Source organism: Protopterus annectens, chromosome 10.part0 (assembly GCF_019279795.1).
Source record: "Protopterus annectens isolate FY-2018-M chromosome 10.part0, PAN1.0, whole genome shotgun sequence".
NCBI classification, from domain to species: domain Eukaryota; kingdom Metazoa; phylum Chordata; order Ceratodontiformes; family Protopteridae; genus Protopterus; species Protopterus annectens.
In genome coordinates, this window is record NC_056744.1 from 871156477 (window position 1) to 871182766 (window position 26290).

A 26290-nucleotide genomic window follows, 5' to 3' on the forward strand; every position below is an offset into this window, starting at 1 on the left:
CATGAGGGTGGAAAGAACCCTATTAAATAGTAATTCTAATATATGAACAAACAGATCCTTACCCAACCTATACAACTCAACTAGTACCCCATCAAGTCTTGGAGATTTGCCCATCTTTAACTTTCCATCACCTTATGCATTTAGTCCCTTGTTACAGGTTCAATTATGCTATTTGTTTGTTCTTTTGAAATTACAGGCATTTGTATTTCATCCAGAAACTCCTCATTGTCATTTTTGTCAATTTCTGAAGTCTCTCCAGAATACGAGACCTGAAAGAATCATCAAAATTTGTCTACGATTTTCCCAGGGTCCTAGGTATTTAGCCTTTTTGTTGGATTGAATAATTCACACAGTCCATTCTCCAACTTCATTACTCTGGCAGCTAAATTCGTTTGGGCTTTCAGCGAGTTACTTTCACACCTTCATCTGAGTGCATCTGCATTATTTTTCTCTTTCTGTAATCTCTTCAACTGCTTGTTTACCATTTATAAGTCCTTCATTCAATCCCTGAGCCACAAAGCTCTGTAGTCTCTGAGTCTGAATTTCCTCCAGTCACTGCTCATTATTGCTCTAAAGTATGCCTTTCATTTTATTTCCTTTCAACAAAGTTTTTTTTAATGTTATTAACTAAATGTCCTTCTTTTTCACCCAGGTGGTTAAAATATCTACCTCAGATGCATCCCCCTGATTTGTCTACAATTAAATGAAGCCACCATTTTTTCAGTCTTTCTGATTGTGCATCTATTACAGGGAGTCTCCAACGCAATAATCATGGTCTACAATCTACTGCTATTCTTACTGGCAATGGGGCATGGTTGGAGATCACTATTGAAGGGATAGCCCATATTCTCACTAAATATGTTTCCTCAATATCAGTATTCTGTCTATTTGAGAGAAATACAGGGAGGAGTTCTGTCTTTGCTTTTGTCTTCACCTATTTCATATATTCCAGCCCTATCATCTGCATAAGTGCCCTGTAATATCTTTCAGTACTGGGTACCTTCAACTTTCTCGATCCACCCTTTTCATACTCCAAGGAGGATATCCAACTGAAATCTACTAAGCAGATTATTAACCCATCTAGTGGATCAATCACCTCTATGCATTTTTTTCAGAAGTCAGGTAGTTTAGTCTATGGTGGGGTCCATAAATACTTATTACTGTATTTTCCATTTTAATGATCCCCACTGCAAACCATCAGTCTTGACCTTCTTTATTTCTCAGATGTTTGTATTTTACTCTCCTACTTAAAATCAGTAGTCCTTGATTCCTGACTTCACTACTCGATACAGCTGCCACTACTGTGTATCCAAATTTTGCTGTTTTTTAATGTTCGGACTCATGGATTTCCTGAAAAAAGTACTACAAGTGAATTTTGCCTTCATACAAAGCTCATTACTTCCCCTTTTGACTGGGCAACCAATCCTGCTTAGATATGCTATGATAAGACATTTACCTGGTTTCTACTAGTTCCTACCATTTCTAATTTCTTTCTTTGGTATACCCTGTACTATCCTCAGCTGGATCTCCCAATTTACCTGGCCAATCTTGTTTTGAAGCAATTTTTGTGAATTCCATTTTAACTTGCATTTAAAGTCCACTCTACAGCCCTAGGGAACCCACCATCCATTTTCCATAATAACAATACAAAAATTAAACATGAATCAGTTAACCTTTTTAAAACTATTTACATTTACAGTTTTACTGACTAACTTAACTGTACGAAGTACACATGCTCAGTTTCAGGGCAGCCTAGCAGCCAAACTCTTGCCCTTAGGGTGGCTAAAATAATGCAAGATGTAGCTTGCATACTAATAAGTAACCAAACAAATTTGACAACAAATTTTCATATTTCTAATTTTGCAAAGTTTTAATTGAGTTTACTGTTCTGGGCTATACACTCAAGTGCATTTGCCTTTCTGTGCTTATTTAGTGTATAACTGCATTGTTTAGCCTGATTTAACCAAAAAACAAATTCTATCTTGTTTGCTAATTTCCCACCTTTTCTAACTAGAACAGTCTAGTTTCCAGGCTTTGCTGGTTTCAGGACTTTACTTTCAGTGTTCAGAGCTGTCCAGATCTTGCTGTGGTAGAGAGAGGTCCTCTGCTTACCAGTGAGAGTGGGAGCATTGTACTGCCTATCTAACAATAGAGGAGTGGTTTCCAGCTCTGAAATTGCAACTTTATTGGCCATTTTGGGCTGATTTGTATCTCTTTCAACTTTCTGGCATAAATACGCGAGTTTGTGCCAGAAAGTCTGCTCTTTGAATTTTCCCTTAGAACTAGCTAGTTTATCATCAGTAGCAGTAAAATCTGTATACATGTGACTAGCACTTACTCAAACTCACTAAAAGCACTAGGAAGCCTTAATTTGTTACAAGCACTCACCTCTCCTTGGTAATAAGGAGAAAATAGTCGCAGGCACTAGACAGCCTACAATTGCAAGTACCTTGGCAAAAAGTAAGGGAAAACAGCTCTTCGACTACACAAAGAAAGTAGCTAACCAGGCATGTCCAAGGGTTGGTTTCTAGTGATTCCTCCGGTCCACATGGTGAATCTGGGCATACTGGGACAATGCAGCAATAGCCTCACGTACACAGACAACCCTCTCCTCCTACCGCCCAACACTACAACCTGTGAGAGATGCAGTTACATAGCCAAACTGGAAGCAAAGCTCTCTCCAGCCAAAATTGGGCTAGACAGTCAAGAGGAGAAGTTTAACACCCACACAACATCTCAAACAACACACAGTCCTTCAAAACCCACACCACCAAAACACACACATAGCAACACAAAACCCACATGTGAGGAGGCTCTTAACATTAACCTGCCCAAGCAACAAGAACCTCTGAAGCTGAAACGCAAACAAACACCACCCCCAAACACAACCAAAGTGTCACATAGCTCACAACACCAGTGTGCCACCCAACAACAGCCCCTAAGGCAAGACAACGTACACAACACTTTAGTCATAGGTGGCTCTACAGTCAGACACACTGATGTCCCACTCTCCAGGCTGAACAAGGAGAAAATTACAATCAGCTAGCTGCTTGTCGGGTGCCAGGATCCGCCACATAATGCATGCACTCAAGTCACTCCACAACAAGTACAAATATGACTCTGTCATTGTCCATGTTGGAGTGAATGACTTGAGACGTACCTCCCTGGACTACATGAAAAGGGACATGGAAGAGCTCTCGGATCATGTTGCCCAGGTAGGTATGACCCTAGCCCTGAGTAGCATCCTGCCTTCGCCCAGAATGATACCACAGTATAAGGACAAAATGACTGACCACCAATTGGCTAAGCTTCTGGTGTCATTCAAAGAGGATCCAGTAGCTGTCTGCCCGGGACGACATGATCGACAGACCATGATGCTTTGCCTGAGATGGACTGCACCTGTCGGCCCTGGGATTCAGGTTACTGGCTAAGGCTCTTGCCACCCCTATAGTGCCTTTTTTAGGCAAACTTCAAAGGACAAAACCACCAGCTCCGTAACAGGTACAAGCATGCAAAATCTGAAGGTAATGCTACTCAATGCTAGAAATCTAAACCTGAAAATGCACTCTCTCGAGGCACTCCTAAAAATGGAGAACATCGATATCTGTGCAGTAACTGAGATCTGGTTCAAGGCGCCAGAGAACACCCCTGCAATACCAGGCTACAACTCTTGCCACATTTTTCGGCCACCAAACCAGGACCGAAACACTAAAGGTGGAGAAGTGCCCATATTCACCAGGGATATTCACAACACCAGACTGGATGCCCAACACAATGCGCCTGAAATTCTCCAGGTGCAACTAACACTAGGTAAGACTGCAATCCAAATTATAGCTTGCTACAGATCCCCCATCATGCCCCAAGATTATCACTACACCTTTCTAAACATACTGGAAAATATTAAGATACAACCAAACACCCTAATACTGGGTGATTTTAACTACCCTGCCATTAACTGGGAAAACTACTTGTGTACCAACACCTTTGCCCAATGGTTCTTGGAATTCATAAATTCCAATGCCCTGGATCAACTAATCCTTAGTCCCAGCAGGGGCTCCAATATCCTAGACCTGGTCATTAGCAACATGGGAAATTGATGCTCCACACCTATGGTCACCCCCTCATTGGTCAGGTCTGACCATAAGCTAATCACCCTTGACATCCACATCCCACCCCCTCCCTCCAGTAAGGAAACCTCAGTAAAAAACTTTTCCAAAGCCAGCTTCATGCACCTGAAGTCAGAAGTGACAAACTTCATGACACCCATGCAGACGGAAACTGAAAGTTCGACTGTTGAATCCTACACTAAGGCACTGTACGAGCACATCCACTAGTGCATGAATCGTGCCATCCCCAATTGAACCAAGACTCTCTCCTCCAAAAAAAGGAAGCCAATCTGATGGTCCCTTGCCATAAACAAACTTTACAACAAAAGGAAGAAACTGTTGCAGAAAAGAGGAAAATCCCAGGATGCAAAAAACTCCCTTACCAGCCTCAGTAAGAAGCTGAGATCTCTCATAAAATCCTCCAAAGCTAGTTACGAAAATAAAATTGCCAAAGATTCCAAAGACAACCACAAGGCATTCTATAGCTATGTCAAGAATCTAAATGTCAATGCTCGGATCTGCACTGAGCTACAACAGAATGGCATTAAATATACTGATCCTAAGGATATTGCCAATATCCTGGCAGATCGATTCAGTGCAAACTTCACCCCCCTCTCACCCCCTAAAAGGCCCATCTCAATACCGAAAGATTGCCAAATTCCGGGAATAACGGCCACACAGGTAAAAAAACGCACTCTCCAAATCTAAGAATACAGCATCCATGGGACCAGATGACATCCTGGGCTGTGTACTACATGAACTACAAAATGAACTGTCACCTCACAAAAGTGTCATGTTTAATCATAGTCTCACCTCAGGCTTCGTGCCCACTGAATGGCATACAGCTACAGTTATCCCACACCACAAGGGGGGATCCACCTTGGATCCCGGGAACTACCACCCCATCAGTCTGACGAGCCTGATCTGCAAGGCCATGGAATGTATTATCATGGAACTTACAAAGACATTGGCAACCTTCAAACACTGGACCCCTCCCAGTTTTGGTTCGTGAAGGGACAATCTTGTCTCTTGAACCTGAATGACTTCTTCAAATCAGTCTCCAGAGCCGTGGACAAGGGTAAGGTGGTCCACACAGCCTATCTGGACCTTGCCAAGGCCTTTGACACCATCCCCCACTCTGGAATCATAGATAAACTTACTAAGCTGGGCATTAATCCCTACGTCACTTGATGGGTTGCCAAATGGCTTACTGTCAGAACTTACACTGCAAAAGTAGCCAACTTCAAATCCAGCTCCAGACAAGTGACAAGTGGAGTACCTCAGGGTTCAGTCCTGGGACCGCTTTTGTTTGGCATCTACTTCTCTGAAATACAGGCCAACACTAAGGGACTCTGGCTAACAAAGTTCACAGATGACTGCAAACTGGGAGTCATTACTGAATCCCCAAATGATGTGGATATTCTACAAAAGGTCCTTACAGAAACAGATGCTTGGTGCCAGAGCCATGGGCTCAAGCTCAATGCCAGGAAATGTATAGTTATCCCCTTTGGGAAAAAACATGTACCCATGAATTACTATATAGGTGGCAGTACACTAAACACCAAAAGTGTGATAAGAGACTTAGGGACACAGGTGGACAGTGGTCTCACCTTCGATAACCACATTGCCACAACAGTCAGGAAACCCTTCTATGTGGTACACCTCATCACTAAGGGCTTTTCATCCAGAAAAAAGGAGGTCACTGTCCTACTGTACTCATCCCTCATTAGACCCATTATATAATACAATGCCCCATTTGGTATGTACCTCTCAAGACATCTGCAACAACTGGAAAGGTCTCAGAAATACCTCACTAAATGAATCACAGGCCTAAAGCAGATGTCCTATGCTGACCGTCTAAAAAAACTCCACCTATACTCTGTTGCATATCATCTACTCAGAGGTGATCACTGCTTAACATACAAGGCCATGTCAAACCCAGAGCTGTTGGACATGCTACACCTAAAGAAATCCCAATCCCTTAGGGACACCCGCTCCAGGGATCTAAACCTTGTCAACACAATGAACAAAACATGCTGGAGGGATAGGTCCCTGATCCAGAGACTCCCCAGACTCTGGAACTGACTGCCCACACATGTCAAACAGAGCGCCTCTTTGGCCCTCTTCAAAAGGAACCTTGATGATTGGATGGGAGATAGGAAATTCAACCAGGGGATCATGTCAGTCACCCTGCTAGACAGGGGTCCAGGGAAGTAAGTACTGTGGGAAGAAATAGCCAGGGAATTGTTATGGCTAGGCTTGTATAGGCCCTAGGGCCGATAGCCTAGTACCAACCAATGAACCTATTCTACAGTTAGTTATACCTCTTGCATTTAAAACTTTTGTAATATACCTGCAAATAAATTTTTTAGGGTAAAGAACAATCTTGTTTTGCTAAATGTAAGCATAAATCAATGTTTATCCCCACTTTTAACAGTGTAGTTAAGGTGCCTTGAAGAAAGGGTAGAAATTTAAATTGGGTAGATTTTGTATTACTAGGAGACATGGGCTGAGATTCATAGACAAGTACTGTGCAGGCAATTTCAGAAGGTTGCTGCATCAAGTACCAGTGAACTAATTATGGATGTAGCAAGAAGTGGGTAGTGCCTACATTTCAAGCAAAAAACTGCATAAACAATCAGAGCCACACTGGACGCAGGAAAAGCAGTGCTATGATACAAAATAGCAGGGACAGTATTACAGCAGTGCTCATTGCTAATGTGAAGGATGTCAGCATTAAAGAATGCAAGTGTACCCATGTCAGTGCACACTCCTGTGCACAGTACAGTGACATATAGCTGCAGCTAGCTGCTGGCCACCTGAAGAAGGGCAATATAGCTTAGCACAGAAACCAACAGGCAGACTAATGTGGAAGAGCCCAGCAAAGTAGCAGCCCTGTTCATTGTTTAACTGATGAGGAAATGAGTTAGATAGGAAAGCAGGAAAGGGGAAAACACCAAGCAGAATCATGGAAGGGTGAAATTAGGTTTATTTTTGGGTTTTTTTGGGAGAGGGGCAGTATAGAGTCCCTTTTTAAAATTTCTGTTAAAAGAAGGGTAGGTGCATGATGTATCAAAGTATAGCTGCGGGTGGAATGATGAAAAAAGGTAGGCATCAGGAGCAGGAAGACAAATACAGATGCAGATGAACAGGGGTGGTATATGTAGAAAAGGTTGGGGTGGTCAGTGAATAGACACAAACATACAGAGGGTGGGGAGTTGGTGATGAAGAGGGTTGGACAATGAACAAAGAACAGTGAATGACCCATAAGACAGGGAACAAACTACGAATGGGACTGGGTGGGCTTCTGGCATGGTTGGCTCCCTGGCCAGCCCAGTGGACAACAAATTCAGTCATCGCTCACCTGGGTGGCCAATGTTATGAGATGGATAAAGGACACAAGTGTCCCTTTTCAGGGTGACACAGGAGCATTGTTTGGTAAACTGACTTGCTCAGAAGGAATCAGACCCTGTACCCTGGGCACAGGAAGCCGCTCATTAACAAACCAAAGTCTTAATCTAATATGATAACTGTCAGTTAGAAATTTGAGGTTGTGCACAGCAGTAAATGCAGCTGTTCATAGGATCATAGGAAATTACTAGACTACTTGCCCTGAGGCCCTTACAAGCCTAGCCAAGAATTTAGCCTATGTTTCAACAAGCCAGCACCCGATGCTCCTGTCCAGCAGGGACACAGGTGGAATCTCAGGTGTGTATTTTCTGTTCCCCAACCAGTTATCCAGGTTGTGCTTAAAAAGGGTTAATGAGGTATTCTGCTTGACGCGGAGAGGTAGTCTATTCCACAAAAGGGGGGAGTCTCTGGGATGCAAATCTGTCCCACCAACAAGTCCTATTGCTGTCACAGACCAGCCTAAGGTTGCGCACGTAGGTTACTCAAGTGGAACTAGACTTGCGGATATGCCGCAGTCCCACTGAGGCAGAGTCTGAAATTGCTTTGTATGCCAGACAGAGGTCACCTCTGAGGTGTCTGTATGAGACTGAGTAGAGGAACAGGGTTTTTAGCCTATCTGTGTAGGGTAGATGTTTGAGGCCCTGGATTCTCCTAGTGAGGAACCTCTACAGTCTCTCCAGCTATGGCATGTGGTTTGTGAAGTACATGCCAAAAGGGGCATTGTACTCAATAATGGGTCTTATAAGGGACAAATACAGGGATGTTATGAACTCTTTATCCCTAGATGAGATATCCTAACTAATGATTTGGGCCATGTAGAAATCTTCCTGTACAACAGAGGCAATATGGTGGTCAAAAGTCAGTTTGCTATCAACCTGGGTGCCCAAGACCCTCACGACTGACTGCGTGCTTAGGACCTTGCTATTAATATGATAATTTGTGGGGATGTCACTCTCCCCAAAGGGGATGACAATGCATTTTTTGGCATTCAGTTTGAAGCCATGTTTCTGGAATCAGCATTTGTTTGGGTGAGACCCTCTTGGAAGATGTCCATATCACTAAGGGAATTGATGACAGCAACTAGCTTGCAGTCACCTGCAAACTTGGTCAGCCATAGCCCACTGACTTTGTCCTGCACCTCAGAAAAGTATATCCTAAACAACAGAGGCCCCAAGACTGATCCCTGGGTACACCGCTCATTATGGATCTACTGCTTGAGGTGGCTTCCCCTATTTTGACTAGGTGGGTTCTATCAGTGGGCCAGTTTGCTACCCATCTGGTAACATACAGACTGATGCCCGGTTGATATGGTTTATCTATTATACCTGAGTGGGGAATAGTACAGAAGGCTTTGTTCAGGTCAAGGTAAGAGGTGTGCACAGCCTTCCCCTCGTCCATGGCTTTGGTGACTTGTCTCAAAGAAGTTGACCACATTTAACAGGCATGACCTCCCCTTGATGAAACCAAACTGTGCAAAATCAAGTGCTTGGAGGTTGCCAATGTCCTTGTTAATGAGGTCCATGATAATCCATTCCATGGCCTTGCAGATCAGGCTAGTTAGAATGAAGGGTCTATAATTTCCTGGATGGGTGGATGCTCCACCTTTGTGCAAAGGGATGACAGTGGCTGTCCTCCACTCAGTTGGGATGAAGCCAGTAATCAGGCTTTGGTTGAATAGACTATCTAAAGGTGTTGCAAGTTTCTACCAGAGTTCATGTAGGACGTCCGGGGGGGGGGGGTGCAATCAAACGCATTTGCATGCTAAAGCCTATCACACAGATAAACTAAATGACGCATTTGTCCTCTAGTGTACAGGGACTGACATGGTGAACATGTTAGCCACTTCACTTTTGGAGGTACTATCCCCTGCAGTGGTCTTGTCTGTCCCAATGTCCCATGCCTTTTCCTCTGCATAGAGTATCATATCAGTAATTCTCTGATGCACCTGCAGCAGGAACGATTACTGCACCCCACTGAATTCACACCCTGCACCATTCCCTTACAAATTTGTGCACAGGACTTGCACCATGCTAGTCCTCTACACCTAAAAATGATGCATGCATTATTACACCCAAAATAAAAAGCAACACTGATTGTCCCCTTTGTACAGAATGACACACACAGCTAACACCTTAATGCACAGGTCTGGGCAATAATGAAGGGATCTACATCATAAAAATGAAACATTATTTGGTCGAATACATAAACGTTGACACATAAAGAGTGAACTAAGTAAACATCGAAGTTCAAATACAGCAAAATAAATTAAATTGAAATGTTATACTTAGCCAAGTGAAGTCTTAGCTACGTTAAAATGTGTGATGTAGACACGTTGAAAGTGCATATTTAGAGAAATTCTAACAAGGTATTTAAATAAAGATTTAAGAACTGTAAACATTATTTAAATTAAAATGCATAATATGACTGGTAAGGTGTCTTAAAAATATAGTAAAATTGTATATACAGAAAATATACGAACTATAATTATTCTTGAACGTCACTACAGGAAATGATTAAATTAAATAAGCTGCGAAACGGAACCATGCATACAGCATTCTGCATCTGTAACTATAGCTGCTAATGCACCTACAGGACCTGGTGTAATAGGTAATAGCTACTTGACAGTAAAGTCGCAAAAAGACAAAGAGATGTTACTGATAGATGGTTATTTACATAACTTAGAGAAGGTGTTAAAAACTCGAAAATACTGGTGTTGTCGGCTTAAAAGTAGTCAAAAATGTAAGGGTAGGGCAATTACAACAAGGTGCAGAAGAAGTACTATTAAAATCAACCTCTCACGATCATGCTTCTGACCCTACAGTAGTGGAGAAATACAGAGCATGTTAAAAGTTGAAGGAAATGGCTAGTGTTTGTAGAAACACTCCTGCATTAGTTGCAGATGATGTTCTAGCTACTACTTCTTTAAAAGTACTGTTATGTTACCAACCAGATCATCAATGTTGCAGCAGGTCAATAGGGTTAGGAGTATAAAATTATTAACGCAGTCTAGACTATCTACACTTCTAAGTATAGTATCCTTAGATGATTACAAATTGAAGCAGTCTACATTTGTGCAAGAACGAAAGGTAGACATTCACTTAAACATCCATGTATTAGTATTCACTACTAAAGAGAATCTTGTAGATCTTTGTAAGCGTGATACATGGTTTATGGATGGAGTATTTCTCAGAAAAGGAAGACTGCAGATAACTTTATAGTGTACATGCACGTATTTCACATAGTGGTAAACAAAAATGTGTCCCTTTACTATACTGCTTGATGACTAAAAAGTCATTTAAATCTTACAATTTTATGTGGGAGTGTTTGTTTAATTTACTAGCTGCGTCAAATTTAACTCCTACAGTAAAATATTTGCTTTGTGACTTTGAACTGGCTGCTATAAAGAGTATTGCAGCAAATGTTGTGGATGTATGCAGCAAAGGATGTTTATTTCATTTCTCGCAGAATGTATGGCATAGACTTCAAAAACTGAAATTGTCACATTTATACAGAACGTCACTTGAATTTCAATGTTTTGTAAAGGAATTAATAGCACTTTTTATCTGAAAGTGAAGTTATTTCAGCTTTTAAAGAGTTGAGCAAAAGTTTCCCTACTGAAGGTAAAGAGTTGCTTAGTTATTTCTCAGATGTTTATGTACTAGGTCGTCTGCGTAAACAAGTTACACGAACTGTAGCACCTAAGCAATTTCACCACTTTACCCTATTTCATTTTGGAATGTGTCATCTTTGAATGATCAATGCTTACCACGCAGCCAAAACTATCTTGAGGGGTGGCACAGGTGAATAAGGTGTTTGCTGGGTAGGCGTATATCAGATATTCCAGCTGTAATTTCAGTGTTAGAGAACAGAACAGGGTAGACAAATTGTGTTTACAGCTTATGTCAGGATGTGCAGTGTCTCCGAAGAAAAGGAAGTTTTTATAACTGGAACATCGCTTGCAGACTGTACTTGAGAGAAAAGAAGACTATACCCCACACAGGATTTCTTACATACAGTAGCTATGTTACTGAAAGTTTAATTGAACACAAATACACTGTTAAGCTGTATGCACCACATTCAGTTATTATTTTATTAGAAATGTGGTATCCAAATCTACTTTATTAAATTCAATCACAACATTGATTATAAACATTTATGATTTTCTTTCTACTTTACTAAAGGATATGGGTGAGCTAAAGTTACATAAGTTGTAAAGTTCAGTGTACAGTGTGTGTTTTAAATCACGTTGGGAACTTTGTTGGAGTACGCAAGTGTAAAATTTGTTTTGGTGTTCTTTATTTATGGTAATCACAACAGGTTCACGTTGTTGGTCAAACAAAACTTTTCAATCTTTTGGATTTCGCTTATTTAGTACTTTGATGTTTACTTAGTTTGCTCTTTATGTGTCGTTTATGTATTCGACCAAATAATGTTTCGTTTTTATGACATAGACCCATAATGAAGTACCCCTCCTGAGATGTCCAAGCTTCGGGACTGTTCAGAAGTCCAAATACCTACTGCACTATGTGTCAGGGCTCCGCATGCTCAATATTACAGACCATTTCCTACTTGGTCTCTGGGATGCACACTGAAATCATCAAAATAAAGGCATTAGGGCATATTCAGCATCACCTGCAACACACACACATACATGTTTTGATCCTAGCATGCACAGTACTTGTGTGTACAGGTCTATCTGTCATGTGCATGCAACTATTAAACAGGTGACCCTGAGGGATGCTCTCACACAGGAACCACTGGTAAACATAGGTTCATAGGTTCATACTAGGCTATCTGCCCTAGGGCATTTATAAGCCTAGCCAGAGTGTGTTTGGCTTTTGCCACCCATTTTAAATTAATTTTGCTATGCCCTTTTTCTAGGTTAGTATACTGTGCCTCTGTCTAACAGTGACACAGAAGTGATACCCGGGGCAAACCTACGATCCCCCATCCACTTATCAAGATTCCTCTTGAAGAGAGTCAATGAGGGACTCTGCCTAACCTGGACTGGGATTTTACTCCAGAGTGAAGGGAGCCTCTGGGTTATGAATCTGTCTCTCTAGCATGTCCTATTTATTTCAGTGCTGAGGTTCAAGTCTCTCAAGCGCGTATCTCGATGGGATTTGGATTTTCTGAGGTGCAGCATGTCCATTAATTCCGGATTGGACATGGCTTTATACGTCAGGCACAGATCGCCTCTGAGCAGGCGGTATGCCACTGAGTAGAGCTGGAGTTTCTTTAACCGGGCAGCATATGGCGTCTGTTTGAGCCTTTTGATCCTCTTGGTGAGGTACTTTTGGGGTCTTTCCAGTTGCTGCAGGTGCCTGGTAAGGTACATCCCAAAAGGGGCATTGTACTCAATTATGGGCCTGATGAGGGATGAGTAAAGAGGCACGATGACCTCCCCTGATCTAGATGTGGATCCCTTCATGATTAGGTGGGCTATATAAAATGTTTTTCTAACCACTTTGGCCACGTGGTTGAGAGATTGCTATCAACTTGGGTCCCTAATTACTTCTTCCGTACTTAATGGATTACCACCTATGTGGTAATTTGTGGGCACTTTGTTTTTGCCAAAGGGGATGACTATACACTTTTTGGCGTTTAGCTTGAGGCCATGGCTCTGGCACCAGTTGTCTGTTTCTATGAGACCCTTTTGGAGGATGCTTGTGTCGGATGGAGTCGATTATGGCGCCCAGTTTGCAGTCATCTGCGAACTTGGTCAGCCACAGTCCTTCCATGTTGGCCTGTACCTCCGAGAAATATATACCGAACAAGAGAGGTCCCAGGACTGAGCCTTGTGGGACGCCACTTGTAACTGGTTTGAAGTCTGACATGGCTCCAGCAATTCTAACCATGTGGGTTCTGTCCTTGAGCCAGTTTGCAACCCATCTAGTGACATAGGGGTTTATATTTAAGCTGGTGAGCTTATCTATAATGCCCGAGTGGGGTATTGTATCGAAGGCTTTTGCGAGGTCCAGGTAGGCTGTGTGGAACACCTTCCCCTCGTCAATGGCCTTGATGACTGTTTCAAAGAAATCGACCAGGTTTAACAGGCAGGATCTGCCCTTAACAAAGCCGAACTGGGTAGGATCCAGTGTCTGTAGGTCCCCAATATCTTTATTTATGAGGTCCATGATGATCCTTTCCATAGCTTTGCAGACCAAGCTGGTCAGGCTTATGGGGCGATAGTTTCCAGGATCCGTTGAGGCACCACTTTTGTGGAGAGGGACCACTGTTGCTGTAAGCCACTCTTTGGGTACATATCCTGTGGTAAGGCTGAGATATGTTTGGGTTTACCTCTTCTTGGAGTTCATGTAGGACGCAGCCCAGGACACAGTCTGGTCCCATTGATGCTGTGTTTTGTGCTTTGGAGAGGGCGGCTCTTACCTGAGCATCTGAGATGTCAGGGGGGGCAGCACTCTGCTGGGATAGATATTTGCCCTTTTGGTGGGGGGGGGGGGAGTTTGCGCTGAACCTGTCAGCTAGGATGTTGGCAATGCCTGTGGGTTCGATGTATTTTTTGTCATTCTGGACTAATTCTGAGCATATCTGGGAATTCCCACCCAGGTTCCTAACATAACTAAAGAAAGCCTTGTGATTATCCTTAGTGTCCTGTGCAATTTTTCTCTCGAAGCTGGCCTTAGACGATTTTATGAGTGCCCGTAGTTTTTTGCTAACACTGATCAGAGATGCCTTCCCTTTTTGTATTTTGCTCTATCATGTAGTAGCTTCCTCCTTCTACTGTACAGTTTGTTTATGGCTGGGGTCCACCAGACAGGACGTCTGCCTTTGGAGGATTGGGTCTTGGTTTTATTTGGGATTGCATGATCCATGCATTCCTGAAGGTGTTCATAGAATGCGTTTATAAAGGATTCTGCAGTCTGAGCCGTATTTTCCACAGGCCCGGGGGCTTTGAAGGATTCCACCTCGGTTTTGAGGAGTGTGAAATTTGCTTTAGAGAAGTTTTTCACTGTGTTTTTCTGGGCAGGGGGTGGGGTCAGGATGTGAATATCCAGTGAGATTAGTTTATGGTCTGATCTTACCAGTGAGGGATACACTTCTGGTCTGGAGCACAGAGTCCCCATGTTGGTGATGATCAGGTCCAGTATGTTTTCCCCTCTTGTGGGAGTGGTAACAAGTTGTTCCACAGCATTTGAGTTTATAAATTCTAGGAACCTTTGAGCTAGGGTTTTGGAGCTAGAGTAATGCTCCCAGTCTACGTCTGGGTAGTTGAAGTCGCCCAGTATAATGGTGTTTGGAGAGACCTTCATATTTTCCAGTGTTCTCAGGAAGGCCGAGTGGGGTTCCTGGGTTTGGGAGGGTGGTCTGTAGCAGGCTATAAACTGGAAGGTAGTTTTACCCACTGTTAGTTACACATGGATAGTCTCTGATGCTTCGTGCTGTGCCACCAACCTGGAGGTGTGGGTATCTTTGACGAATATTCATACTCCCCCTCCTTTTCTGGTTCGGTCCAATGCATGTAAAACATCTGAACTGTGTGAACTGTCAAAGAAGTGCAAGGATGCATTCTATATAATGTCCTGAACACTACAGACCATCTGGCACTTTAGAGAATGGAAGACCCTCCTGTTTAAGTATCACAAGCTCTCTTGACTCAGTGGGATCTTGACAGCAACAGTGATGCAATCTCCAGCCCCTAAGACTGCAGACAAATGGGCTATGACAAAGTATGGTGTTGTTTCTTATTTTACCTTCCTGTGGAACCAAATATGCTCCTCCATATGTTTAGCATAATGATGAGAAAATGGTTTAGGATGCATGAAGATGACACCTGCTTTATCCTTTACATGTCTCCACAGGTAATTAGAGGGTCCTGGAAACTAATATAGTTAATGCTACACTTACCTTAGTGTCCCACAAGAATGGGTATACCATGCAGCCCTCTTAATTCCACTTGTAACTGACACGGTTCACCTAGAAACCTTACAGTATATCTCTGTCCACTTGGAAATGGTTCACAATTCTGTGTGTTCGCCAGATGTTAGTACATCAGGTTGACTCTGTACTTCTATTTGCACAGCTTTGGTGCATAAACCCACATGCACTGTTTCTGAGGCTGGACTCGGTCCTTCTGAGCTGGGAATTTCTGGTTAAAGGCTTATAGTGCTTGCATATTTGAACTGCTTCTTACTGAAATTGGTACACCTTGTTTGCTGTAACATAGACTAGATCCAGGCCTGCTGAATCTAGCTTTGTTTGTATAACTTGAGCACTAATCCAGGCATTCTTTAAAGTATTCAGTTGTATTTATTACTGCTGGTAGTAACTTGATTAAAGTGTAGCTATCATTTCTAAGTCTTTTGGATTAAGCACTTGGGCTTCAGACCAGTTGTTTTACATTAGGAAGGTTTATGGCCTGCACTGTGGTGGCAGGACAGGTAGCTTACATCCTTCTAAGTTGGGAACTGCTGATTGAGAGCTCAGTGTCTGTTATTCTAAAAGTGTATTAGTTCTGGTTTAAGCACTTGGGCTTCAGGCCAGTTATTTTATGTTAAGGATTGCGGTCTGCACTCTTGTGGGAGAAGAGGCTGGACTCTGCCCTTCTGAGCAGGGAATTTCTGGTTAAAGGCTTATAGTGCCTGCATATTCTAACTGTTTCTTACTGAAATTGGTACACCTTGTTTGCTGTAGAATAGACTAGATCCAGGCCTGCTGAATCTAGCTTTGTTTGTATGCTTGTTTGTTTATTTCCCTAAAACGCTAATTCCACCTAAAACGTGGCCTTTTAGCACTTTTGTGGATCCCTAGTTATATCTGCATTGCTTACTATACTTATTTCCTTGTTTCACTTGAAAGAAAGTTACTGTTTGCCATTTTGGCATTTAAGTTACCTGTAACACATTGCATTTAAGTTACCTGGCACTTGCTCACTAAAGCAATTATATAAGTCAGCTCTAAAAAATTAAAAGCACTACACCCTCACAAACTCCCCTTGAGTACCTTGTTCCCCATTGGCCCTTTTTTTCAATTATAAAGGAATTCCCAATACTATTCTAGCATGTCCAAAGGTCAGTTGTCAATCTCCTCTCTGGTCCAGCTGGTGAATCTGGGAATCTTGAGGCAATGTTACAACTGCCTCATGTACACAGACAACCCTCTCCTCCACCCAACAAATTCCAACACATGTGAGAGATGCAACCATATAGCCAAACAGGAGGCTAAGCTCGCTCAACTCAGTACTGGCGTAACCAGTCAGGAGGAGAAGGAAACCACACTCACTACAATTCCAGTCTCACATAGACCTACCACGACAACAAACCAAACACATAAACACACAAAAACATACTCAGAGGCTCTAAATAAAAATCTGCCTAAGCAGCAGAGACCTCCAAAGCAGACACCCAAGCAACCGCTACCCCAAAACAAAACACGTGTAACACATAGCTCACAAAGCCAGTGTGCCGAACAGTCACAGCCCTTAAGGCTAAACAACACACCTGATACACTTGTAATAGGTGACTCTATCATCAGGCACACTGACGTCCCGCTCACCAGGCTGAACAAGGAGAAGGTCACGGTGAGCTGCCTGTCGGGCGCTAGGATCTGCCACATAACACAAGTACTCAGGTCACTCCAAGGCAAGTACAAATATGACTCAGTCATTGTCCATGCTGGTGTGAATGACCTGAGATACCTCCCTGGACTACATGAAAAGAGACATAGAGGAGCTCTCTGAGCATGTAGCCCAGGCCGGTATGACCCTGACCTTGAGTAGCATCCTACCCTCACCAAGAATGATGCCACAATATGAAGACAAGATGATCAATTTCAACAATTGGCTTAAGTGTTGGTGTCATTCAAAGGGGATCCAATGCCTGTCAGCCTGGGATGACATGCTCGACAAGCCACGATGCTTCGCTAGGGATGGCTTGCACCTGTCACCCCTGGGCTTTCGGATATTGGCAAAGGCTCTTGCTATCCCCATAGTGCCTTTTTTAGGCAAGGCTCAAAAGACAAACCCACCTCCATAGGTATCACAAGGGATAAGAAACTAAGAGTAATGCTACTCAACGCCAGAAGTCTAAACCTCAAGATGCACGCACTCGAAACTCTCCTTAGCATGGAGAACATCGATATCTGTGCAGTAACAGAAACCTGGTTCAAGGCTCCCGAGAGCACCCCAGCACTACCAGGTTATACCTCATACCATGCTTTTCGGCCCCAAAACTTGGACCGAACCACAAAAGGAGGGGGAGTATCAATATTTGTCAAAGATACCCACACCTCCATGTTGGTGGCATAGCACGAAGCATCAGAGACTATCCATGTGCAACTAACTGTGGGTAAAACTGCCTTCCAGTTTATAGCCTGCTACAGACCACCCTCCCAAACACAGGAACCCCACTCGGCCTTCCTGAGAATACTGGAAAATATGAAGGTCTCTCCAAACACCATTATATTGGGCGACTTCAACTACCCAAACATAGACTGGGAGCATTACTCTAGCTCCAACACCCTAGCCCAAAGGTTCCTAGAATTTATAAACTCAAATGCTATGGAACAACTTGTTACCACTCCCACAAGAGGGGAAACATACTGGACCTGATCATCACCAACATGGGGACACTATGCTCCAGACCAGAAGTGTATCCCTCACTGGTAAGATCAGAGCATAAACTAATCTCACTGGATATTCACATCCTGACCCCACCCCTGCCCAGAAAACCACAGTGAAAAACTTCTCTAAAGCAAATTTCACACGCCTCAAAACCGAGGCGAAATACTTCAAAGCCCCGGGGCCTGTGGAAAATACGGCCCAGACCGCAGAATCCTTTATAAACGCATTCTATGAACACCTTCAGGAATGCATGGATCATGCAATCCCAAATAAAACCAAGACCCAATCCTCCAAAGGCAGACGTCCTGTCTGGTGGACCCCAGCCATAAACAAACTATGCAATAGAAGGAGGAAGCTACTACATGATAGAGCAAAATCCCAAAAAGGGAAGGCATCTCTGATCAGTATTAGCAAAAAACTAAGGGCACTCATAAAATCGTCTAAGGCCAGCTTCGAGAGAAAAATTGCAGAGGACACTAAGGATAATCACAAGTCTTTCTTAAGTTATGTTAGGAACCTGGGTGGGAATTCCCAGATATGCTCAGAATTAGTCCAAAATGACAAAAAAATACACCGAACCCACAGATATTGCCAACAACCTAGCTGACAGGTTCAGTGCAAACTCCCCCCCCCCCCACCAAAAGGGCAAATATCTATCCCAACAGAGTGCTGCCCCCCTGACATCTCAGATGCTCAGGTAAGAGCCGCCCTCTCCAAAGCAAAAAACACAGCATCAATGGGACCAGATGGTGTCCCAGGCTGCGTCCTACATGAACTCCAAGAAGAGCTAAACCCAAACATAAAACTACTGTTCAATCTTAGCCTTACTACAGGATATGTACCCAAAGAGTGGTGTACAACAACAGTGGTCCCTCTCCACAAAGGTGGTGCCTCAACGGATCCTGGAAACTATCACCCCATAAGCCTGACTAGCTTTGTCTGCAAAGCTATGGAAAGGATCATCATGGACCTCATAAATAAAGATACTGGGGACCTACAGACACTGGATCCTACCCAGTTTGGCTTTGTTAAGGGCAGATCCTGCCTCTTAAACCTGGTCGATTTCTTTGAAACAGTCACCAAGGCCATTGACGAGGGGAAGGTGGTCCACACAGCCTACCTGGACCTCGCAAAAGCCTTCGATACAATACCCCACTCGGGCATTATAGATAAGCTCACCAGCTTAAATATAAACCCCTATGTCACTAGATGGGTTGCAAACTGGCTCAAGGACAGAACCCACATGGTTAAAATTGCTGGAGCCATGTCAGACTCCAAACCAGTTACAAGTGGCGTCCCACAAGGCTCAGTCCTGGGTCCTCTCTTGTTCGGTATATATTTCTCGGCGGTACAGGCCAACATGGAAGGACTGTGGCTGACCAAATGGGTGCCATAATCAACTCTCCAGCCGACATAAGCATCCTCCAAAAGGGCCTCATAGAAACAGACAACTGGTGCCAGAGCCATGGCCTCAAGCTAAACGCCAAAAAGTGTATAGTCATCCCCTTTGGCAAAAACAAAGTGCCCACAAATTACCACATAGGTGGTAATCCATTAAGTACAGAAGAAGTCATTAGGGACCTGCTGCAAATCTGACTAGCAATTGGTCAGTTTTTCTGAAAGATTTGTCCTATCCAGATAAAATCTGAGTTGTCCGTGCAAATCTAGAGTGCAGACTCCTTTCCCCCTTGTTTTGGGGGTTAGGAAAAAAAGGCGGGCAAATGAATGGATTGGTTGAGAGCCACACTGGACACCACTTTAGGCATGAAGGATGGGTTAGTCCTGAGGGAGACCCTGTCAGCATGGAAAATGACGAAGGGCTCTACAGCCATGAGTGCTTGTAGCTCTGAAACTCTTCTAGCTGAAATGATGGTCAGAAGCAAGGCTGTTTTCCAAGACAGGAATTTTAACTCTGCTGAAGCTGCAGGCTCAAAAGGGGGGGGGGTAGGGAGAGCGTTTCCAACACAAAGTTAAGGCCCAACCTGGGGTAGTAGCTCTTCTGGGTGGCCTTAAGTTGTTAGCCCCTCTTAGGAACTGTTTGATGAGTGTGAGAAGAGAGGTGGCTCTGTGCTGTAATGAGCAGAGATGGCAGAGGCATGAATTTTAATAGAAGAGAAGGACAGGCCCCTGTGTAGTAGGTCTGCTAGGTAATCCAGGATGAGAGGTAGGGAGGGAGTGCTGTTTCGGCTCTCTTAGCCTGGATCCAGGTGCAAAACCGTTTCCACTTGTCAGCATAGGATTTTCTAGTGCTGGGGCATCTGGCCTCATGTATAACATCTAGGACTTAGACTGGCAGCTTGAGGAGAGGTCAGGGAATAAGCCAGGCTGCTAGGTTCAGGGTCTGCAATTGTGGATGCATGAATTCTCCATTGTTCTGAGTCAGAAGTGTTGGGATCTGAGGTATGTGCCGTGGTGGCAGGGATGACAGGCTGTGCAGCAGTGGGTGCCAGTGCTGGTGTGGCCAGTCTGGGGCAATCAAGATTGCCCTTGGTTTTTCCTCCCTTATTTTGAGCAGTACCCTTGAGATAAGTGGTAGAGGTGGAAATGCATACATCTAGAGGTTTACCCATTGGAAGGATAGAGCATTCACTTTCCAGGCCTTGCTGTGAGGTTCCCTGGTGCAGAATTGGCTGAGCTGATGATTAGAGTGGGAGGCAAAGAGGTCCACCTTCGGGGTGCCCCACTTCTGGGTTACAAAGTTGAAGGATTTGTGGTCTAACTGCCACTCATGTGGGTCTAGCAGGTTTCTGCTTAAGTTGTCTGCCAGTTTAGGGAGCCTGGCAGGAATTGTGCTAGCAGGTGTATTTGCATGGCTGATGCCGTGTGCCAAAGGGTTATGGCGATCCTGTAGAGAGGATAAGAGTGAGCCCCTCCTTGCTTGTTGATATACCACATCACTGTGGTGTTGTCTGTTTTGATCACTAGAAGCCCTGGGGAGAGTAGGGGTCTGAAAGCTGTCAGGGCATGCTGAACAGCTAGCATCTCTTTTTGGTTGATGTGCAGATGTATTTGATTTGGGCTCCCATGGCCCTGAATGCATCTGCTGTCCAGGTGTACATCCCAGGAATAGTCTGATACGTCTGTGGTGAGGGTCTGGGTGGCGTGGGGTTGTGAGAAGGGAAGTCCCTTGTTGTGGTTGCATGCTGCTGCCCACCAAAGAAAATCTTTCCTTAGATAGGGTATCATAGGTATGATAGTTTCCAGGTCTTGAGAGTGTTGACACCAAAGATTTTTTAGGTACCATTCTAGTTTCCTCATATGCAGTCTGGCATATGGAATAAGTAGAATGCAGGAGGCCATGAACCCTATAGCCTGCAGGATTTTCCTTGCGGATAACTGGATTCTGGTGGCTAGTTGAGAAAAGTAGCCTGTCAAGTAGGCTCGTTTTTCTGGAGTAAGGAATGCCATCTGGGATGTTGTGTCCAGGCTTGCTCCCAGGAATACAATTTTTTGCGTGGGGACTCATTTTGATTTTTTTTCGTTGATAGTATACCACAGGGAAGTCAGTAGGTCCTTTACAAAGGTCAGGTGCTGTAACAGCTTTTCCTGACTGTCTGCCTGAATCAGGCAATCGTCTAAGTAGGGGTAAATTTGAATATTTCTTGTCTGCAAAAAGCAATGGCTGGAGCCAGGCATTTTGTGAAAACTCTAGGAGCAGTGGATAAGCCAAAGGGAAGCGTAGAGAGCTGAAAATGCATAGATCCTGCCCTGAAACACAGATATTTCCTGCAAGATTCCCTGATTAGGATGTGTAGGTAGGTTTCTTTTAGGTTTAGAGTGGCTAACCAAGCATCCTTGGAAAGCACAGGAAGAAGCTGCTGGAGGGTGAGCATTTTGAATTTTGGTATCACCAGAAAGGTGTTTAGAATGGATAGATCGAGGATTGGGCGCCAGGTGCCCTCTTTTCTGGGTACCAGGAAGAGTTTGGAATAGAAACCTTGGCCTATTTGGTCTGCAGGAACATGCTGTATTGCCCTCATGGAGAGCAGGGAAAGGACTTAATTTTTGGCCTCTGCCCACTTGTTTAGAGGAAGATCTGGGAAGCCTTTTGGGGTTGGCAGAGTGTGGAAATAAAATTTGTATCCCTGGGACACTATGTTGAGGACCCATCGACCGTTGGTAATAGAGGCCCAGTTGTTTGTACGGAAGGAGAGTTTTCCTTCTAGGGGCACAAGCAGGTGGGCAGAGGTAAGGGGTGGAGGTGTAAAGTCATTGTGAGTTCTTACCATAAGGGGGTGGCTTAGCACTCCCTGTTATTGAAGAGGAGGAACTCCATTGCTTTGATCTCTGCATTCCCTGGGACTGCTATCTGGGGGGGTCTGTTTCCCCTGGGTCTGGGCTGAGCTGGCCTGGAGGGGGCTGGAAAGGACCAGCGCTTGGAGGGGCAATGCCTACTGAACCTCGGAGGATGGACCTGTAAAAAGTCTTTAACTGTCTGCATAGATTTAGCTTTAACTTCCATCTTTTTTAAGACCTTTTCTGCCTTGGTGCCAAACAAATTGTTTTTGTTCAATGGTACGTCCAATAATTTTGATTTGACATGGTCTGGCAAGGTCTGCTCCTTAAGCCAAGCATGTCTTCTAAGGACAGAACCAGTGACTGCTGCCCTGCAAGATGCTTCTAGGGTGTCAAAGCCACATTGCAAGGTGTGCTTAGTAACTTGGCTTGCAGAATGCATAAGCTCTTGTAATTCTTTATTTTCTGCACAAGCAGGAAAGGAAGATAGTTTTTGTTTGAGGAGTTCCATGGCATGCTGCTGATATTTCAGCATGTGGAACTGACAATTTAGTGCTCTAATAGCAAGAGTTGCAGAGGTGTATACTTTTTTACCCCATCTGTCTAAAGCTCGGGAATCCCTGTCTGAGGGAGTGGGATTCTTAGCTGAGGTTGCTTTAATTCCTTTAGGTCCTTAGGAGATGACCTCTGGGTCAGCAGTAGGATTTTTGAAAAGGAATTTGTGAGAGTCAGGGACTCTGTAGTACCTGTCAGGTTTCCTGGTAGCAGGAGGAAGGGTGTCAGGAGTCAAACTGGATTCCATAAAAACATCATCCACAACATCCAGGACAGGACGAATGGCTAAAGGTCTGTGCTGTGGTAAATCTAAGAATTCCCTGAGTCTCTTTTTTGACTGAGGATAGTCCTGACATTCCCGGTGGAAATGCTCCCTTAAAGTATGTAGGGTTTCACCAAATGATAAATCCTCAAGAGGAGAGGCACAGGAAATGGATTCCTCTGCATCAGGATCCTCATAAGCAGAGAGGGGTTGCATGCCTTCATATTCAGAAACCTCAAGTGTCATCGGACTCCTGTTCAGATAAAAGTATTGGGGATAAGTCTATTTTTCTTTTGGAAGGGGTAGCCTGGCTTCCCCTAATAAGCATAATAAGGTCTTCCGCCATTTTAAGCATTTGAGATTGAGGCATGGAAGCAGGTACCTCAGCTTGGGTCGTCGTTTTTTTAGGTGTAGTTCGTAACCTGGGCCTTAGAAAGTAGGTAGTTTTAGAAAGAATTGAAGACGTGAAAGAAGTCGTCGGTTTGTGATGAGTATCGGTAGTGTGAAGAACTTCCGCGGAAGACGGTGCCTGCTCAGCGGCTCCGGACCCATCCAAGGTAGAGAAATCTGCAGGATCCTTAGTCGAAGAAGAGTCTCGTGGCATACCGGACTCCGAACGGGTCTCAGTAGCGACCTGCAAATCCACAGAAGCGGGCATCAGGGGCTGCGAAAGCACCTCACTGAGGACTTGAGAAAGGACGACAAGCTTAACAGAAGAATCGTCGGCAGTTTTGAACCTGTGCGGTCTGTCTCTGTCTTTATCCTTGCGTTTTTCAGATGATCGGTAGTCGGATGGCTTACTGAAGCCATATCGGAATACAAGGACTGAGAGCGAAAATATTTAGCTACAATAAGGGCCCAGCGATGTATAGTTCTGGCGTTGAACAAAGCACAAAAGCGTCAGGGAGGGACATCGTGGTCTGGGCCTAAACAGGTGACGCAGTAAGAATGGAAATCTCAGTGTGGTATTTGATTTCCACAGGCGAGACAATTGTTAACTTTTTCTGACATCGGTTAGAGCAAGAAAAAAGGATCCCCAATGGGGTACTTAGCTTTAGAAGACTTCAACTTCAGTTCGGAAATGAAAACTCAGGTAGTGGCGACTAGTATTCTTGCGAACTGTTGCTGCTTTGGGCTCCTTGGCAAGAAACACTGATGTAATGGCATCAGCTGCCTGACTTTATACCACTGATGACCAGCCTGGAGCGATAGTAACTGACGCAGAAATACTAAGCCTCTGGTATTCAGGCCGACGGAGGGCTAACCCTGGCAGGATAACCCAAGTGTGATGACTGCACCAGTGAAACATGAAGAACATCCATTATGTTATGCATACACAACAGAATGCTTTCAAGTTTATTTCAAATAATAAGACAGGAAAGCTGATAAAGGTGAGTCATAGTACTTTTAAACACTAGTTTTTATAAGTAACTGATGGTGGTAGATCTCTATAACTGTGAAATAAAAAAAAACTTTGGCAAAATAAATGGATATGCTATTATACGAGTATTGATATTACTGTTAAAAGTTTATTTCCTGTTTTGCATGTATGCATGATTTACCCAAAGAAAACACTCAAGCCTCCCATTATTTCAGGGAGGGAGTTGCTACAATTGTTTTTATATAGTGTATATTAAAGCTTTTAGTAAAAAGTGCAAATCATCCCTTTAACTCTAATAATGTTAATCTGTTTATCCAGCAATTACAGCTTTTAGAAAATTATATTTTTGTAGTTACAGATGTATAGTAATTATATATAGCTAATCTGTACATTTAAATCAGGATGGTCTGTGACAAATGCTGTAAAAGTTTACATCATATAACAAAGGACTTTATACATATGTGTATGGATAATAATGGAACTGATTTTAACTAAAAATGCTTTTTTATATGAAAATGATTTATATTATCAGAATAAGGAAACAGCAATGGGGCAACAGTTCCCCCTCAGTTAAGAATGTTTACTCATGTCATGTTTCGAAAAACACCATAAAGTACAATTCCATACCGTTTAAGAACACATTTTTCTTTATAAATACTTTAGAGATTATATTTTATTCTGTAGTGGGGTGTACGTTTTGAGCTGAACAGTTTTGCAAACTATATGAATAATAGGTTTACAAACAATAATTTATCCATGTGACTTATTGGCACAATAGTTCACGTTTACAAATGATTAATAAACATTACAGTGCTAACACCATACTTCGTTACAGCAAACCTACTGTCATCAACACGACACTAAATGCTAGTAGCTGTCATCTAAAGGATGTAATGAGAACCATTCCAAAGGTCAGAATGTCAGGGACTGATGTTTAACAAGTGGAGAAAAGGGACTGTGACGTCAATAGCTTGAAAATGAGTAAAAAGATTATTTCAAAGGATTATGGCAGACACAGACTGCTGAACTTAAAAGTAGTTAAGGGATTGTTGTGGCTACAGAACAGAGTGAACATGAAAGACTCAACCCACATTCATTATACCATACGTAATGGATATGCTTGGAGAGTAAAAAGGTACCAGAAAAGACAATTACATTTATTATCAAACAACGCAGTGAACAAGGTATACAGTCCTTGCCCTAAAGTTATGTTTAATAAACTGAGGAGAATGGTTTGTATGCTCTGTAGGAAGACATGTTCTTTTCTGACAAAGGATTTCATTGCATCAGGTATCCGCAGATGTATTTTTGTCACATTCCATCTTGAGTAAAAAAAGTATTCACTGAATAGAGCAAGATCACGTGGCATTGGGGATATACCTCCAATGTTGTGTGGCCTTAAGCTGATATATTTAGAGATACAGAGGGTGTTTGGGGCACAGCCCTGAAGTTGCCACTGTTTCTTTTGATCTTTTTTGAAATCCAATTATTTTAGAAATTGACTACTTTCAGCAACTGTATTTGTAACACAAATTTCTGTGACGTTTAGCCATACAGACATCCAGTTTTAAAAAGTGTTACTAACATTCCACAGTTTTATATTCCATGGCACATTTGCAAGTGGACACTGTTCATTATGTGTGCTCACATCAAACAGATTTTTTGTATAGCCTTGTACTTGTGCAAATGCATTATCCTTGTCACAGCTTTTGAGTATTTAAATTCAAAAGACACTTCAAGGCAAGGACTGTTCACTA

At 43.3% G+C, this 26290-nt stretch overlaps 1 protein-coding gene across 2 annotated transcripts in view; it reads right to left on the reverse strand.

Moving 5' to 3' along the window:
* The window catches only part of GLMN (glomulin, FKBP associated protein), a gene marked incomplete at its 5' end in the record, with an annotated part of 1643959 nt that overhangs the window by 676878 nt on the left and 940791 nt on the right, over positions 1 to 26290 (reverse strand).